Source organism: Bufo bufo, chromosome 5 (genome assembly GCF_905171765.1).
Source record: "Bufo bufo chromosome 5, aBufBuf1.1, whole genome shotgun sequence".
Taxonomy (NCBI): Eukaryota; Metazoa; Chordata; class Amphibia; order Anura; family Bufonidae; genus Bufo; species Bufo bufo.
In genome coordinates, this window is record NC_053393.1 from 92,980,838 (window position 1) to 92,997,092 (window position 16,255).

Here is a 16,255-nt window from a genome sequence, read left to right on the forward strand (position 1 = left end):
TGATTAACTTTGCATTTTGTTAATTGACAAAAATAAACTGTTAACACTACTGTTTTTGAAAGCATTCTTACTTTGTAGCATTTTCTCATACCTGCCTGAACATCTTCAATCTATCTGGGATTACATGAAGAGGCAGCATTTTTCCTACATCTGCCTGAAACATAAAACTTTTGCACAGTACTGAATATATACAGTATGAATCTTTCATCACTTGATAATTCCTCCAAATTATATTCTATTATACAACAACCTAACAAAGAGAAAGAGCTAGAGATGAGTGAATCACTCGAGATTTGTTTCAGGTCCGGTTCACAGAATTTCTTTAAAAAGTTTGGTTCGGACCTGAAACGAATATGGGCAAGTTGCTCCAGTTGCCCTGAAAGTTGTTATATAAACCCCAACTAGGGATTCTTAGGAAAACATGATATCTCTCTTTGTTTATTTTTTATTAATTCCCTTAACGATGACTGATTGTGGAGTGGAAAATAAGTGGGAGAAGCAGAAAGGGATAATGTGAAAGACACCTTATTGCCCTTGGATGCAGCCTGGCTGGTGCAAAGGGGACCAGAAGAAGGAAGGTACTCCTGCTGTAGTGTATGGCTGCCACTTCTGTTTGGCCACAGGATGGGGTGATGCTGCTTTATTAGGTTCAATAGAGCTGTGGTGCCTGCATTTGTGTTTGCTAGCCCATGTCTTATTTTGCTCTTGAATAGCTTACACAAAGCAATTCTTTAGTCTTCCGGAAGCATGGAGAAAAAATGCTAGATAGGAGACACTCGTGAATCAGACGTAGGGGCATCTGAGCTCAGCTTAGCTTTAGCACGTTTTGGGCCTAACCCACAGCATCAGTGGAATCACCAGATCCCATAGTACATAGAACATCCAGCGTCACATCTACTGCCCTGCCACTACGACCCCGCTGAGGAAGGTCACACCAGACCGAAACATCCGGGAATTATGATTTATGTGGCTACATACTAATTATTCACTCTGGATGTATATAATGATAATCTGTAAAAAAATTTTATGTGAAAAAATTGTGCTGTGGATTAACCTTATACCAGATCCCATAGTAGACATGGCCCTGGCTGTTCTTTAGGAGGTATGTGGCCTCTGCTGTTTACTGATGCTGCCATCACCCTCCTCTGATGTTGCCTCGTCCTCAGCACCCCGATCCAGCTCCCAGATCCTGTCCAGCACACAATTGCCATTGGAGTCCTTCTTTGAATATAATCAACATCCCCCGCCCCCCCAAAAAAATCTAGGACCCCTAAAGACATCAACAAACAGATTAGAGTGCCGTTCATCTCAACTTTTACGGAGGGTAGCTATCAGGTAGCAGACGCTACCAAAAAGCACTGGCCAATACTGTACAGCAACTTTAAAAAGGTTAAAGAATTCTCCGTACCTCCTCTGATGTCCTACAGGCGAGCACCGAGCCTGAGAGATAAGCTAGTCAAAGCTGAGGTGACAGGGGGTAAAACCCCTATCCAGACCTATTTAGGTCGCAAGAAATACGGATGCTACCCATGTTTAGGTTGCGTAAACTGTAGCTATATGCTAAAAGGTGAGAAATTCACACACCCGATAATGAAGAAGGAATTTGAAATACGGCATTTCTTGACCTGTGATAGTTCATTCGTGATTTATCTCTTGTCTTGCCCCTGCAATCTCTTTTATGTGGGGGAGACCATTTGTGAGGTCAAGACGAGAATGAACTATCACAGGTACTCGATTAGGCAAAAAAGGAGAGACCTTCCCGTGCCCAAGCACTTCATTGAGGCAGGTCACGGTGAGAAAGATCTCAAGTTCAGGGTGATAGATCATATCCCCCCACTCGAGGTAACAGGGAAAGATTACTTAAGCAACGTGAGATTATGTGGATACATAGGTTACGGACACTGAAGCCTGACGGCCTTAATGCGGAATGTAGATGGGAATTATGTGGGTGATGGATAGGTGCAGCGCTCACCGACGTGGGGGTCCTTGACCACGCTGTCTGGTGTGGGAGACATATAACAGTGCTAATGTGTCTGTATAAATCAACAATGTATATTGATACAATTTTTCATTCATTCTAGATGACTTTTGATGATCTTGATGAGCCTTTTTCTATGTACTGGATGGAGCCGCCTAATGACCTTGGATACCAGAGCGTGATAGTGACCATTGTGTGGAGACTTGCGGGACTGCGACTGATGACCTGGATCGCTGGCATGAAGCACATTTTATCTATTGATATCTGATAGTTCTTTTATTGGTACTGATGGGGTGTGATTTCACTAGCCACACACTGGGAACTGGTGGAGTTTTTCCTACACACATCAGTGCTATAGGTGTAGGTAGATGGGAGGTGTGTCCCATCGTAACCACACATTAATAGGGTGCATTGGGGATGGCCAGTGTGAATTGGGCGGTCGCTCTGGGTGCGCTGGCAGAGCTAGATCGCCTACCCGCTGAGCCGACTATATGTACCTATAGGTGTATTGGGACCTTGATTATGTGCATATATAAGCGTCCTAGTTATGGTGCGTATGCCCGCTGGTCTCCGTACTGTTTACATCACCATGGTCACTTCGACACACCCCCAAGTGCTATGCGTCTGACGCTGAGTCACATGTCTTGGCCTCCCTCCCCTTTCAGCTGTTTTCCCTGCGGTGCGCTCCAGGGGATGATGCTGCGGTCCATGGAGCTGTCACGTGAGAGCGCGGCTGTATCGGGGGGCGTGGCCAATGACGTCGGGCTCGGCGCATGCGCATCGCCGGCGAGGGGACGCCAATGCCGGCCGGTTCCAAGAACTCAAGTATGGTGAGCTCCGTCCTGATGTTTTTAATTTGTGATCAGGTACGGCTGTACCAGCAACATATGTTTTTAACCCTGTATGTACCTAACACGTTTTGCACAGTGTTCGATATGGGTAATCACATATTAAATGGAGAGAGATGCATATTCTATTTAAATGTAATGGATACACAGAGATTTATCTCGATATATTATGTATTTTGATATCATTGATCACTTATGAAATGTTTGTATGCTCACAACATGAGAATGTTTACTATACACCTATGTCATGTGTTTAAATGGTTAATGATCACGTGACTGGTTTGTAGTCACGCCTAACCACTGATTGTAATTGATTTGTATTGATTGGGGGATGTATATATACCCTGTCATATGCACTGTTATGTAGCTTGAGAAAGGCCTCATTGAGCAGGCCGAAACGTCGCTTGAATAAAGTTGGGGTTCCTCACCCGTTCACCTCATACTGGAAGTGCTGCCTCATCATTCGTTTTTTATATATATATATATATATATATATATATATATATATATATATTGAAAACCTTTGAAGGCTGAAATACTGAAATTAAGGGAAACTGATTTATGCCTAAATTTGTTATCACTCACAGATACTTTTGTGTGCTGGCCTGTGTATTGGAGTACTGATTACCTATATGCCGGTTTCATTAAATTGAACAAGTCCCAAAAAAATAAAATTTCAACCATGTGGAGAAATAAATGAACATAAATGGATGATTAAGAGCCAGGCCTGATGCTCAATTTCACATTAATGCTCACAGGTAAATTGTTGCCTTAGCCTGTGCATTGTTGTAGCAATCACATATATTTGCTGGTTTAATAAAATTGAAAATTTCCCCCAAAAATTTAATTCCAACCGTGTGGAAATTGAATTCACGGAAACTGACTATTGAGGATTTACACTCCATTTCACATTAACACTCACAGTTAGATTGCTGCACTATCCTGAGTTTTGCTTTAGTAATCATGTATATATGCTGGCTTAATTACATTGAACAGTCCCCCAAAAAATGAAATTCCAACAGTGTGGAAATGAAATAAACATAAAGAGACAATTGAAGCCTGACACTCAAATTCACCTTAACAACTACAGATATATTGTTGCACTACACTGTGTTTCACTGTAATCATCATGTATATATGCTGGTTTAATTAAATTGAATAATCCCCCCAAAAAATGTAATTCCTAACGTGTGTAAATGGAATTCAAGAAAATGGATGATTGAGACCTGATGCTCAAATTCATGTTAACTCAAGTTAGTTGCTGCCCTAGGCTGTGTATTGTTGTAATAATCATGTATATATGATGGTTTAATTAAACTGAAAATCTCCCCCCCCAAAAAAAAAATCATTCCAACCGTGTGGAAATGGAATTCACAGAAATGGAGTGAGGCCTGACGATCAAATTCATGTTAACACTCATAGGTAAATTGTTGCACTGCCCTGTGTTTCACTGTAGTAATCATGTATATATGCTTTTTTAATTACATTGAACAATCCCCCAAAAATTTAATTTCAACCGTGTGGAACTGAAATTCATGGAAACGCATGATTGAGGCTTTACATTCAATTTCACTATAAACTCACAGGTAGATTGCTGCCTTAGGGCTCATGCACATTACGATATGTATTTTGCGGTCCACAAAAAATGGATCCGCCAAAAATAGGGATAATGTCCATGTGCATTCTGTATAGAACAGTACTAATAGATCAGTACTATTCTTGTCCATAATGCGCATTTTTTTTTCAGAACGGAAATACGGACATAGGAAAACAGAATGCACACGGAGTAACTTCATTTTTTTTTTGCGGAACAATTGAATTGAATAGTTCCGCATACGGTCCTCAAAAAAATGGAACAAACACGGAAACAAAAATACGTTCTCGTGAATGAGCCCTTAAACTGTATTTTTCTGAAGTTTTCACGTATATATACTGGTTTAATTAAATTGAATAAGTCTTACAAAATAAATAATTCCAACCATGTGGAAACAGACAATTTTGAAACAGACAATTGAGGCCTGACCATTAATATGACGTTAACCCTCACAGGCAAATTGTTACCCTAGAGTGTATTGATGTACTGATCACCTATTTGCAGGTTTCATTAAATTCAATAGCCCCCAAAAAATAAATAAATACAAAAAAAATGGAACTAAACTAGGTGTGTGTATGTGGACATAATAAACAGATTTAGCCATAATATTTCATTCTCATTCACAGATGTATACAGTTTTTTTAACTAAAACAAATAAAAAAAATAAACTAAATATGTCACAGAGATTTCACTAGTAGTCTATATGCTATGCTAGACTGATAGTATAACACGTGTTGTGCAGTTTTTGTTTATTCCGTACCCCATCCCTCAAAAAACAGGATTTCTGTGAAAATGGGAGAAAAAAATGTCCTTGTAGGTAGCTGCTTTAGAGGTTTGTAGCAGCTGTAGTTCTGATTAGGCAGCCGCGGCTCCCCACTTCTCACGTTGTGGCTGACAGCTTGCTCCTATTCTACACAATCAATTCTTCTTCTTTGTAATTCTAGCCTTTCCCTTCACTCTCCCTGGCAATAGAATACAAGCTTGATTGTTTTTTTTTTACTCTCCCTGTCTACCTAAGATCCTTTTTCTGGTAGACATTGTAAGACCCAGCCACCCTTATTCACAGCCCAGCACACAATAACATTCTGCTCATTCTCTTAGGTCACTTCCATGCCCGCTGCAGCACTGATTGGCTCATCCAGGATATCTGTCAACTGGGGAGCCAATTAGGTCAAGTCCTCCCCCGATTTCCTCTCAGGGTCATGTGAGAACCCTTCTCCTTCCTCCAGTCAAATAATTATGTGACTGGTTCGTTCATCCTTATCAAGAGCATAATTTTATCATGTGTCAAAATTAATATCCGTGATGTTCTGCATAGAAGGAAAGTGCAGCCATACATTTATTCCAATACATTGGCTGAACTTTTACTGACACAATGCCACTTTTGATATATTTGGGCTATAGGGCCTATAGTTAAAAATGATATCTGTAGTGTGATGATGTAGGAATACTTCATGCATCTTGACTTGTACATTTTGCCAGGGACAATAATCTGAACCTAGGGTCTACACATGAATACCTTAGTTTAAAAGTAACAGAATGAAAGTGTTGACTTGGTCTGCTCAGATTACTGACTTGATCTTAATAGAGATGCTGTGCCAAGTTTGAAACAGTTTCAACACATACATAAAAATCTACCAATGTGCCAAAATTGGTTAATTAGTCAATGCCCAAAGGCTGCCAGATGAGGGTCCCTGAATTTTAGCCTAAAAATGTTTCTCAGCCTTCTCCTGAATTTGAGCATACTAAAGTATGTTTAATAAAGCTCAGTGTCTTCTTTAAAAACTGTAATTATATTCCAAGCACGTGAAGCACTAATCCATCTTGGATACACTTTTACTTTACATCTTTAAAACCAAACTATTGTAACCAACCATACTAAACAATGTGAATAATAAAGGGTCAGTTTAATTAAACACAAGTCAAAATGGATAAAACTAAATTGTATTTCATTTTAATATGAAAAGCAAATGACTAAAAATAATTACATTCAACACCGTCAGACACCTCTATTAAAATATAAGCCTTAGGGGTTAAAATACCTTTCAAATTATAGTATCTCATTTGAGATTTTAGTGTCAGACTACAGATGGGAAATTAACTGTAATATAACATTTGTCATATATTTTCTGTTACAGCAATACTAAAAGAGGGAACAAAATAAAAAAGAGAACTTGCAAATTTGTAAAATATTATTTAGCAGCTTGAACAAAAACTCAACAAAACATGCCGTAAAACATACTCCAAAAAGTGAAAACCAGGCCACTGAGAAATCTGTAGTGTTTTGTGCATTTTTCCTTAAAAGGTGGTAAACGACCTAAAAGCAAGAGATAAATGACCTAAAAATGAGATGAGTGGCTAAAATTGATCTGCCTTGAAAATAAGCATGCTTTCTGAAATTATTTATACTATGTGGGTCATTTATTAATCTGAAATATGTCTAAATTAGGCGTATTTTAAGCGCAGATGGCGGTGCAAGGGTTATTTGTGTCGCTATCTGGGACTTTTTCTTGCTCACGCCGGTTTTAAAATTGTGGGCAGGGAAGGGGAGGGTCCAGAAAGACCATTTAATTCATCATTTTATACGCCTGTTTTAGGTGTACAAAATGGTCTAAATGTAAGACAGCTTAGAGGTTGTCCTATATTAAGAACTGGCGCTGGATGCGCCGAAGTTATGGAGAGGCTTGAGTTCCACTGCCAGTTAGGGGTTTATTAAAACTGGCATCTAAAATGCCAGTCTTAATAAATGCGCCCCTATATGTTTCTATACCTTGTCATCCATTTTGTATAATAAGAAATTGGAGTCTTTTTATATTGCTGTCTTCAATCATACAGATATAAAATATTCCCCTTACCTCTTCTTATAATTTTTGAACAGGTGGACATACATAAACAATGTGTGACATTTACCAATTCACAATTAGGAAACATTTATAAAAATAGGTTTCTTTAGATCAAATATGTTAAAAACCCTGTATACACAGACAATTTTAAGCACATTTGCCTCAATAATTCCAGCTTCATTAATAAAAATACTTTTGATTATTCCTTCTATTGTTTTTATTTCATCAATTTTAATAGATTCATTATTTTTGAAAATTTGACACGTCAATTTATGTAGTAATAATTTTGGAATACTTTCACCTATCTAACCAATTCTGAGGATGTTTTCTCATGACACATTTTACTTCATGTTAGCTGTAAATTTGAGTAAATATTTTTTTTCTGTTATTTATAAAAAATGCTAAATTTGCAGAAAATTTGGAAAAATTCTCAATCATTTAAATTTCAATATCTCTACTTTTAAGATAGAGAGTAATACCTCATACCATAGTTATTAATTAACATATCCTATATGTCTACTTTATGTTATTTTTTTAGGATGTTAGAAGTTTTAGAATATTAGAAGCAATCTTTAAAATTTTCAAGAAAATTTCCAAAGTACCAATTCAGTTATAAAGTGATTTTGAGGGGCTTACATAATAGAAACCACCTATAAACTACAATTTTAGAAACGATACTCCTCAACTTATTCAAAACTGATGTCACAAACCTTGTTAACTCTCTAAAGGAAAATTGTGGTGAAATGTCTTATTTTTTTGCAGATTTCCTATGTTAATCCATTTTTCATCTAACACAGAAAGGATTAAGCTTGTCTCAAGGATTAAGTGTGTATCAGCTTGTTCCATTTGAGACACACAATGCCCTTTAAACTGTTCTGCTGTGTACTGAAATGCTATAAATGTGGACATAAAATGCTGTTTGGGTACACCACAGAATTCAGGAGGGAAAACCACCTTTTAGCTTTGCAGCACAGATTTTGATGGTTAATGGGATCATACTGGTATTGAACAGCCCCTGGGGTACCAGTAGGCCATTTCCTGAGAAGCATATACTGTACATCTAATTTATTCAGGACCTTGGTGTTTATAGAAGCATCTAATAGGCTATCCATACGCATGGCTTCAATTGTGTGAATTGTGTGAATTACATGTATTTTAGCGTGCACAATTGTTTTTAGTGTGAAAACGATTTCCCAGTGATACCAACTGCTTTTTATTGCAAATTGTCATTTTATTGTGAAATTTTTTATTGTGAAATTTTATATTGTTTTGTTGATGTAAATGCTAGCAGTTTGGAACAGGTATTGAGTGCCGATCGACTTTCTTTAATACAATTTTTTCTACGTGATTGGAGGTGTCATATCGATCAGAGCACCTACCATTACTTCTGATTAGTTGTGCAACTCCCAAACGTATTCATTATTACATATGATTTTTACTTGCTCTATATTACGTTTTTTGTGAGGCCTGGCTGTTTTTGCAACTTTTTTTATTTTTTACAACATTTTACAACATCTGACAGGGTAGATCATTTGCTATTTTTATAGAGCAGGTTGTTACGGATGCAATAAGATCAAATATGTTTACTTTCGTTGTTTGTTTCAGTTTTACATAATAAAGCATTTTTGAAAAAAAAAATATGTTTTTGTGTCTCCATTTTCTAAACGCCTTATTTTTTTTATTTTTCTGCCGATTGCCTTGTGCAGGGGCTGTTTTTTTTGCAGGGAGAGTTGACGTTTTTATTGGTACCATTTTTGGGTACATATGATTTTTTGATAATTCATTATAACACTTTATAGGGCAAGGTGACCAAAAGATTTTTAATTTTGGCACAGTTTTAATTTATTTGTTTTTTGCAGCGTTCCCCTAAGGGTTAGGTCATGTGGTATTTTTATAGAGCTGGTTGTTACGGACACGAAGATACCTAATAAGTATAATTATTTTTATTTATTTCACTTTACCAAAATAATAGCAGTTTTGAGGCAAAAAAAATCATATTTTAGTGTCTCCATTGTCTGAGAGTTATAGCTTTTTTTATTTTTTGACCAACTGTCTTAGTTAGGGTCTCATTTTTTGCAGGATGAGTTGACGGTTTAATTGGTACTTTTTTGGGGGGCATAGGCATTTTTGATCGCTTGGTATTGCAATTTTTGTGATGTAATTTGACAAAAATGGCTTTTTATTATACAGTTTTTATTTTTTACGGTGTACATCTGAGGGGTTAGGTCATGTGATATTATTATAGAGCTGGGTGTTACGGGCGTGGCGATACCTAATATGTATACTTTTTTTATTTGATTCACTTTAACACAATAATAGGATATTTGAAAAAAAAAAAGATGTTTTAGTGTCTAATGTTCTGAGAGCTATAGTTATTTTTTTATTTTTTGAGCGATTGTCTTATGTAGGGGCCCATTTTTTGCGGGATGAGGTGACAGTTTTATTGGTATCATTTTGTGGGATATATGCCTTTTTGATTGCTTGGTGTTCGACTTTTTGTGATGTAAGGCAACAAAAATGGCTTTTTTTTTATTTTTATGGTTTTTATCAGACAAGAGTGGATCATGTGATATATTTGTAGAGCTGGTCGTTACGGACACGGAGATACCTAATATGTGTGTTTTTTCTTTTTTTTCAATTTTTTATTATAAAATCAGAGGAAAAGGGCAATTTTTTCATTTTTTTACTTGAAACTTAATTTTTTTTATTAAAAACACAGTTTTTCTTTTTTACTTTATTTCTGTCATTAACTAGTCTGATCACCTCTGCAATGCATTACAATACGTGTGTATTGTAATGCTTTTCCTGTTAGTGTATTACACAGAGTAATACACTAACAGGTTGCCTTGGAGACCCAGCCTGAGGCTAGATCTCCTGGGCACCCGTAGAAGGCAGGTCCTGATGCTTTGCAAGGCATTGGGCAGCCTCTGCACGGTATCAGACTTCCTTCTCACCCATCGGGTCTCCGCCACAGCAGCGCGGGGACCCAATGGGCTCCCTCACCCGCAGCAATCCCCTTTTATGTTGCGGTCAGCGCTGACCGCGGCATAGAAGCTGTTAATGCTTTGGCATTGGTATTTTCACCGATGCTGGCGCATACAGCAGGGATCCGACTAACGGGAACAGCCGATCCCCTGCAGCTGATCAGGTTGGCGCAGCTCCTGCACCCTCCCAATCAGCGTGCCATAATAATACTGCGCTAGGCGGCAAGTCACATCCTGCTGCGCCGTCGGGAAGGGCTTAATATAAAAAAAGTTCTAAAAATTGTACCTGATAGGGGTAGATGCCTGTCAGTGTTTATACACACCCAGTACTATCGCAAGCAGTCCAAAAATTCTGCCATAATATAGGAAGATGTCTACTTATGCTTATGCAAACACAGTAGCATTAGAAAAAGCTATTGCTTGGTCTAAATTACTCAATTAACTAATTACAAAATTTAGCAACTTTTTTTGGCAACAATTGTTCAACATTAGGAAATTCTTCAAATTTTGATTCATCTAGAATCGATTTGCTTAAGTATAGTAGTATTAATAGTGTTATATTGAGTATAATTGGTTGATTTTTCATTCCTTTTACAAATGTTCAAACTTAAACTTCCAGCCATTAGTAATAAACATTTGGAGACTGAGCCGTCAGACAGCCAGTCTGATGAATTTGCCATCAGACTGTTGTCTGCTATGTAGTCTACACAGATGACAACTGCAGAAGTCAAAGAAAATTTTAGATAAACTCAATTAAAAAAAAAAATTTTCTCAAAATACAGGTAATGTGATACAAAGATGCAAAAGTGCCCCTACTCGTTAATTAATATTTGAATTATATGTACAGTATCTAAAAAGGACCTGTCAGCTCTCCTGACATTTCTATTCTAGTGAATAACTGTATTTTCCATAAAATAACAGCTACATAGTGTTTTTTTATTTTTTTTATAGAATGCTAATTTGTTGAGTTTCACTGCTATTCCTCCTTGACATGAATATGTATACATGAATTAACTGTTGGGTGTTATAAGTTGGTGGCATATTTCTACACTCTATGACACTGTCCAATCAATGCTGATAAATGTGTAACGGCATAGCTCTTTGACAAGGGAATTAACACCAAGTTGTCATTTTATTCACACATATTTGAGAGAAATAAGAGAGGAATGGTATAACAGTTAACTAGTAAAATATGCTCCAGAATTATTTCATGAAGAATTCAAGTCCTGTTTAAAGGAAATTCATTAAACTTTAAGAATAATCCTAAAATCATAAAATTTTCACACTGGCCACTAGGTCTAGAATTTGTCAAGACTTTGAGAGTAGACACCTGGGCCATATACATGATAGATAGAAACTCATTGACTTCTATGTGATAATATTCTAGGCATGCTCTGTTATCTCTGCAGAGGTCAGGAGGAAGTAGATAAGTTGCAATATTACCTATTGTGAATGGTGTGTTATACATATATGCAAAGGTGGTAGCTGTAATTCTTTTCTGCTGAAAAGTTGCCTGAAATGAACAAAAAGTGTTAACATATTATTAGGCCTAGTTTGGCCTAAAATTGTCTGAAATGTCTTGGTATCTTGAAGCATTAAAGGGGTTGTCCGAGTTATTTTTTCGTTCTTTCTATGTTCCTAACTAGGCAAATGTAACAGCTTTCCAATTAACTCACTTTATCTCCAGTGGCTGGTTTCTCAGATTTCACTGGGGGTCACATGACCTGTGATGTCAGCTTCTCTCCCTGCTCTGATAAAGTTTGTTTACAAGGCTGTAAACGAGACGTCACTGTGCTGGCCACGTCCCCCTTTACTGCTGTCTGCTCTCTCCTAGGATTCTTAACCCCTTCAGCTGCACAGATTGGGTAGCTGCAGCAGTGACAATTCTGGGCACAGGAGCTGACAGACTAGAGAGAGCATTGCACAAGAAGGTAGGGGGAAGATCCTGTGTGTATTAGCAATGTCATTATACAGGTGGGACTTGTAGTTCTACACTTACAAGTTGCTGTTGATTCTCCCAGCAGGCAAACATGTCACTCAGGGCAGCACTTGTAGCCACTCCCTTAGCAGTTGCATTATACAGCTGGGACGTGTAGTCCTACACATACAACATGCTGCTGATTCTCCCAGCACTCAGGGCAGCTCTTGTATCCACTCCCTTAGCAGTGGCATTATATAGCTGGGACTTGTAGTCCTACACATACAACATGCTGCTGATTCTCCCAGCAGGCAGACATGTCACTCAGGGCAGCTCTTGTATTCACTCCCTTAGCAGTGTCATTATACAGCTGGGACTTGTAGCCCTACACATACAAGTTGCTGTTGATTCTCCCAGCACTCAGGGCAGCTCTTGTATTCACTTCCTTAGCAGTTGCATTATACAGCTGGGACGTGTAGTCCTACACATACAACATGCTGCTGATTCTCCCAGTACTCAGGGCAGCTCTTGTATCCACTCCCTTAGCAGTGTCATTGTACAGCTGGGACTTGTAGTCCTACACATACAACATGATGCTGATTCTCCCAGCAGGCAGACATGTCACTCAGGGCAGCTCTTGTAGCCACTCCTTTAGCAGAGCAGGGGGGAGGGGCAGAGATTGTTTTTATTGCATGTAAACAAAGGGCCAGAAAAGAACCAGGGAAAAGAGGAAATATATATTTTTTTTTGCATAAAACTTGCTTAGCTTAGTTATATATTGCTGCCCATCAGATTTTCAGTAGACATGTTGCGAACATAAAATTTTCCGTTCGCGAATGGCGAACGCGAATTTCCGCAAATATTCGCGAACGGGCAAACCGGGCGAACCGCCATAGACTTCAATAGGCAGGTGAATTTTAAAACCCACAGGGACTCTTTCTGGCCACAATAGTGATGGAAAAGTTGTTTCAAGGGGACTAACACCTGGACTGTGGCATGCCGGAGGGGGATCCATGGCAAAACTCCCATGGAAAATTACATAGTTGACGCAGATTCGGGTTTTAATCCATAAAGGGCATAAATACCCAGCTCCGCTCTGTTCTTACCAGTTTAATCTCTGTTTTGTCCCCTATCAGAGGCCGGTGTGGTGTATGGAATAGATTTTAGGAACCGGGAGATGGAAAAAGATGCTTGGTCGGTCCTCTTACTTCCAATTTAGGGCACTGCGCGTGCAATGTACTGTGCTACCCGATATGAGTGGCATGTTAAGTAGTACTATTCTTATCAGTTTAATCCCTGTTACGTCCCCTATTAGGGGCCGGTGTATGGAATAGATTTTAGGAACAGGGAGATGGAAAAATATGCTTGGTTGGTCCTCTTACTTCCAATTTAGGGCACTGCTCATGCGCCGTGCAATTTACTGTGCTACCAGATATGAGTGGTATGTTAAGTATAGCTATTCCTATCGGTTTAATCCCTGTTACGTCCCCTATCAGGGGACGTGTATGGAATAGAGTTTAGACAACCGCAAAGAGTTGTCAATAGTTGACACACTCATGACATAAACTTTATTCCTCCATGCGTCAATCTTGGTGTAGTGATGACTGTGCTCGTGCGCACGTTTGGGAGATTGCAATCGATTGCGGTTTTTCAAAGTCTATGGTCCTGCTGAGGTAGTTCAGTGACAGTTAAGTGACCCAGAAAACAATGATTCTGCAGTGTGGGCCTATTGTTGGCCTAGTAGGCTTTAATGATCACCTTAGATGATCACAAAGAAAATTAATGTTTTTTCTATGCAAAATTATCCAGCCGATCGCTTTTGGTCTGTTCACAATGAAGCAACGACCTTATCTCATCTGGGGAGTGCCAACATTGCCATTGCCAACACACTCATAGAGGTGATCGCTTCATTGTGATACGCAAGCCCCTTCACCACAACATGGTAACGATCACAAAGGGGGATTGACACATGTATGTGCCTTTTTTTGTTTTGTTTTGTTTTTGCAGCCACAGTGCAGCACCAGAGGCCAGAAAAATTAGGCATGTACAGTCGCTGCTGTAGCAGCGGACGGAAAAATTTATGTTTTCCAGGCAGAAAGTGCACTAAAACATTGCGGCTTGAACCCTAGTTGGTGGTGGAGAAGTCACGCAAGTCATCCGGCATGCAGAGATTAAATACAGCAGCGTGTGGACCATTTTATAGCCCAAGGCATCTCATCAGGCATTTCTTAGTCAAATGCATTGCCCACTGTCAGTCCCTTCGGGATCCATGCCTCATTCATCTTAATAAAAGTGAGGTAATCTAGACTTTTTTGACCTAGGCGACTTCTCTTCTCAGTGACAATACCTCCTGCTGCGCTGAAGGTCCTTTCTGACAGGACAATTGAAGCGAGGCAGGCCAGAAGTTCTATCGCAAATTGGGATAGCTCAGGCCACAGGTCAAGCCTGCACACCCAGTAGTCAAGGGGTTCATCGCACCTCAGAGTGTCGATATCTGCAGTTAAGGCGAGGTAGTCTGCTACCTGTCGGTCGAGTCGTTCTCTGAGGGTGGACCCCGAAGGGCTGTGGCGATCCGTAGGACTTAAAAAGCTCTGCATGTCCTCCACCAACAACACGTCTGTAAAGCGTCCTGTCCTTGCCGGTGTGGTCGTGGTAGGAGGAGGATTATTTTCACCTCTTCCACTGTTAGATTCCCGTTGTGCTGTGACATCACCCTTATACGCTGTGTAAAGCATATTTTTTAACTTGTTTTGGAACTGCTGCATCCTTTCCGACTTCCGGTAATTCGGTAACATTTCAGGTACTTTCTGCTTATACCGGGGGGTCAAGTAGCCACCCAGTACAGGTCGTTCTCCTTCAGCCTTTGTATACGAGGGTCCCTCAACAGGCATGACAGCATGAAAGACCCCATTTGCACAAGGTTGGATGCTGAGTTACTCATGTCCTGTTCCTCGTCATCACTGATGTCATTAAAGGTCTGTTCTTCCCCCCAGCCACGTACAACACCACGGGTACCAGATAGGTGACAATGAGCACCCTGGGATGCCTGCTGTGGTTGTTCTTCCTCCTCCTCAAAGCCACATTCCTCCTCTGACTCCTCTTTCTCAGACTCCTCTTCCAGCGTTGCCGCAGGTCCAGCAAGCGATGCTGATAAGGCTGTTTCTGGCGGGGATGGTGACCACAACTCTTCCTCTTCCTCTTCACGCTCATCTACGGCCTGATCCAGAACTCTTCACAGGGCACGCTGCAGGAAGAAAACAAATGGGATGATGTCGCTGATGGTGCCTTTGGTGCGACTGACTAGGTTTGTCACCTCCTCAAAAGGACGCATGAGCCTACAGTCATTGCGCATGAGTGTCCAGTAACGTGGCAAAAAAAATCCCCAGCTCCGCAGAGGCTGTCCTAGCACCCCGGTGATACAAATACTCGTTGACGGCTTTTTCTTGTTGGAGCAGGCGGTCGAACATTAGGAGTGTTGAATTCCAACGTGTCGGGCTATCGCAAGTCAAGCGCCTCACTGGCATGTTGTTTCGCCGCTGAATATCTGAAAAGTGTGCCATGGCTGTGTAGGAACGCCTAAAATGGCCACACACCTTCCTGGTCTGCTTGACGACTTCCTGTAAGCCTGGGTACTTATGCACAAAGCGTTGTACGATCAGATTCAACACTTGTGCCATGCACGGCACATGTGTCAACTTGCCTAAATTCAATGCCGCCAACAAATTGCTTCCGTTGTCACACACCACTTTTCCGATCTCCAGTTGGTGCGGAGTCAGCCACTGATCCACCTGTGCGTTCAGGGCGGACAGGAGTGCTGGTCCGATGTGACTCTGCTTTCAGGAAAGTCAACCCCAAGACGGCATGACACTGTCGTATCCGGGATGTGGAATAGCCCCTGGAGAACTGGGGGGTGCAGTTAATGTGGTTCAAGAAGCAGCAGCAGAAGAGGACTCAGCCGAGGAGGTTAGCGAAGAGGATGGAGTAGGAGGAGTAGAGGAGGTGGCAGCAGGCCTGCCTGCAAGTCGTGGCGGTGTCACCAACTCCTCTGCAGAGCCACGCATTCCATGCTTGGCAGCCGTCAGCAGGTTTA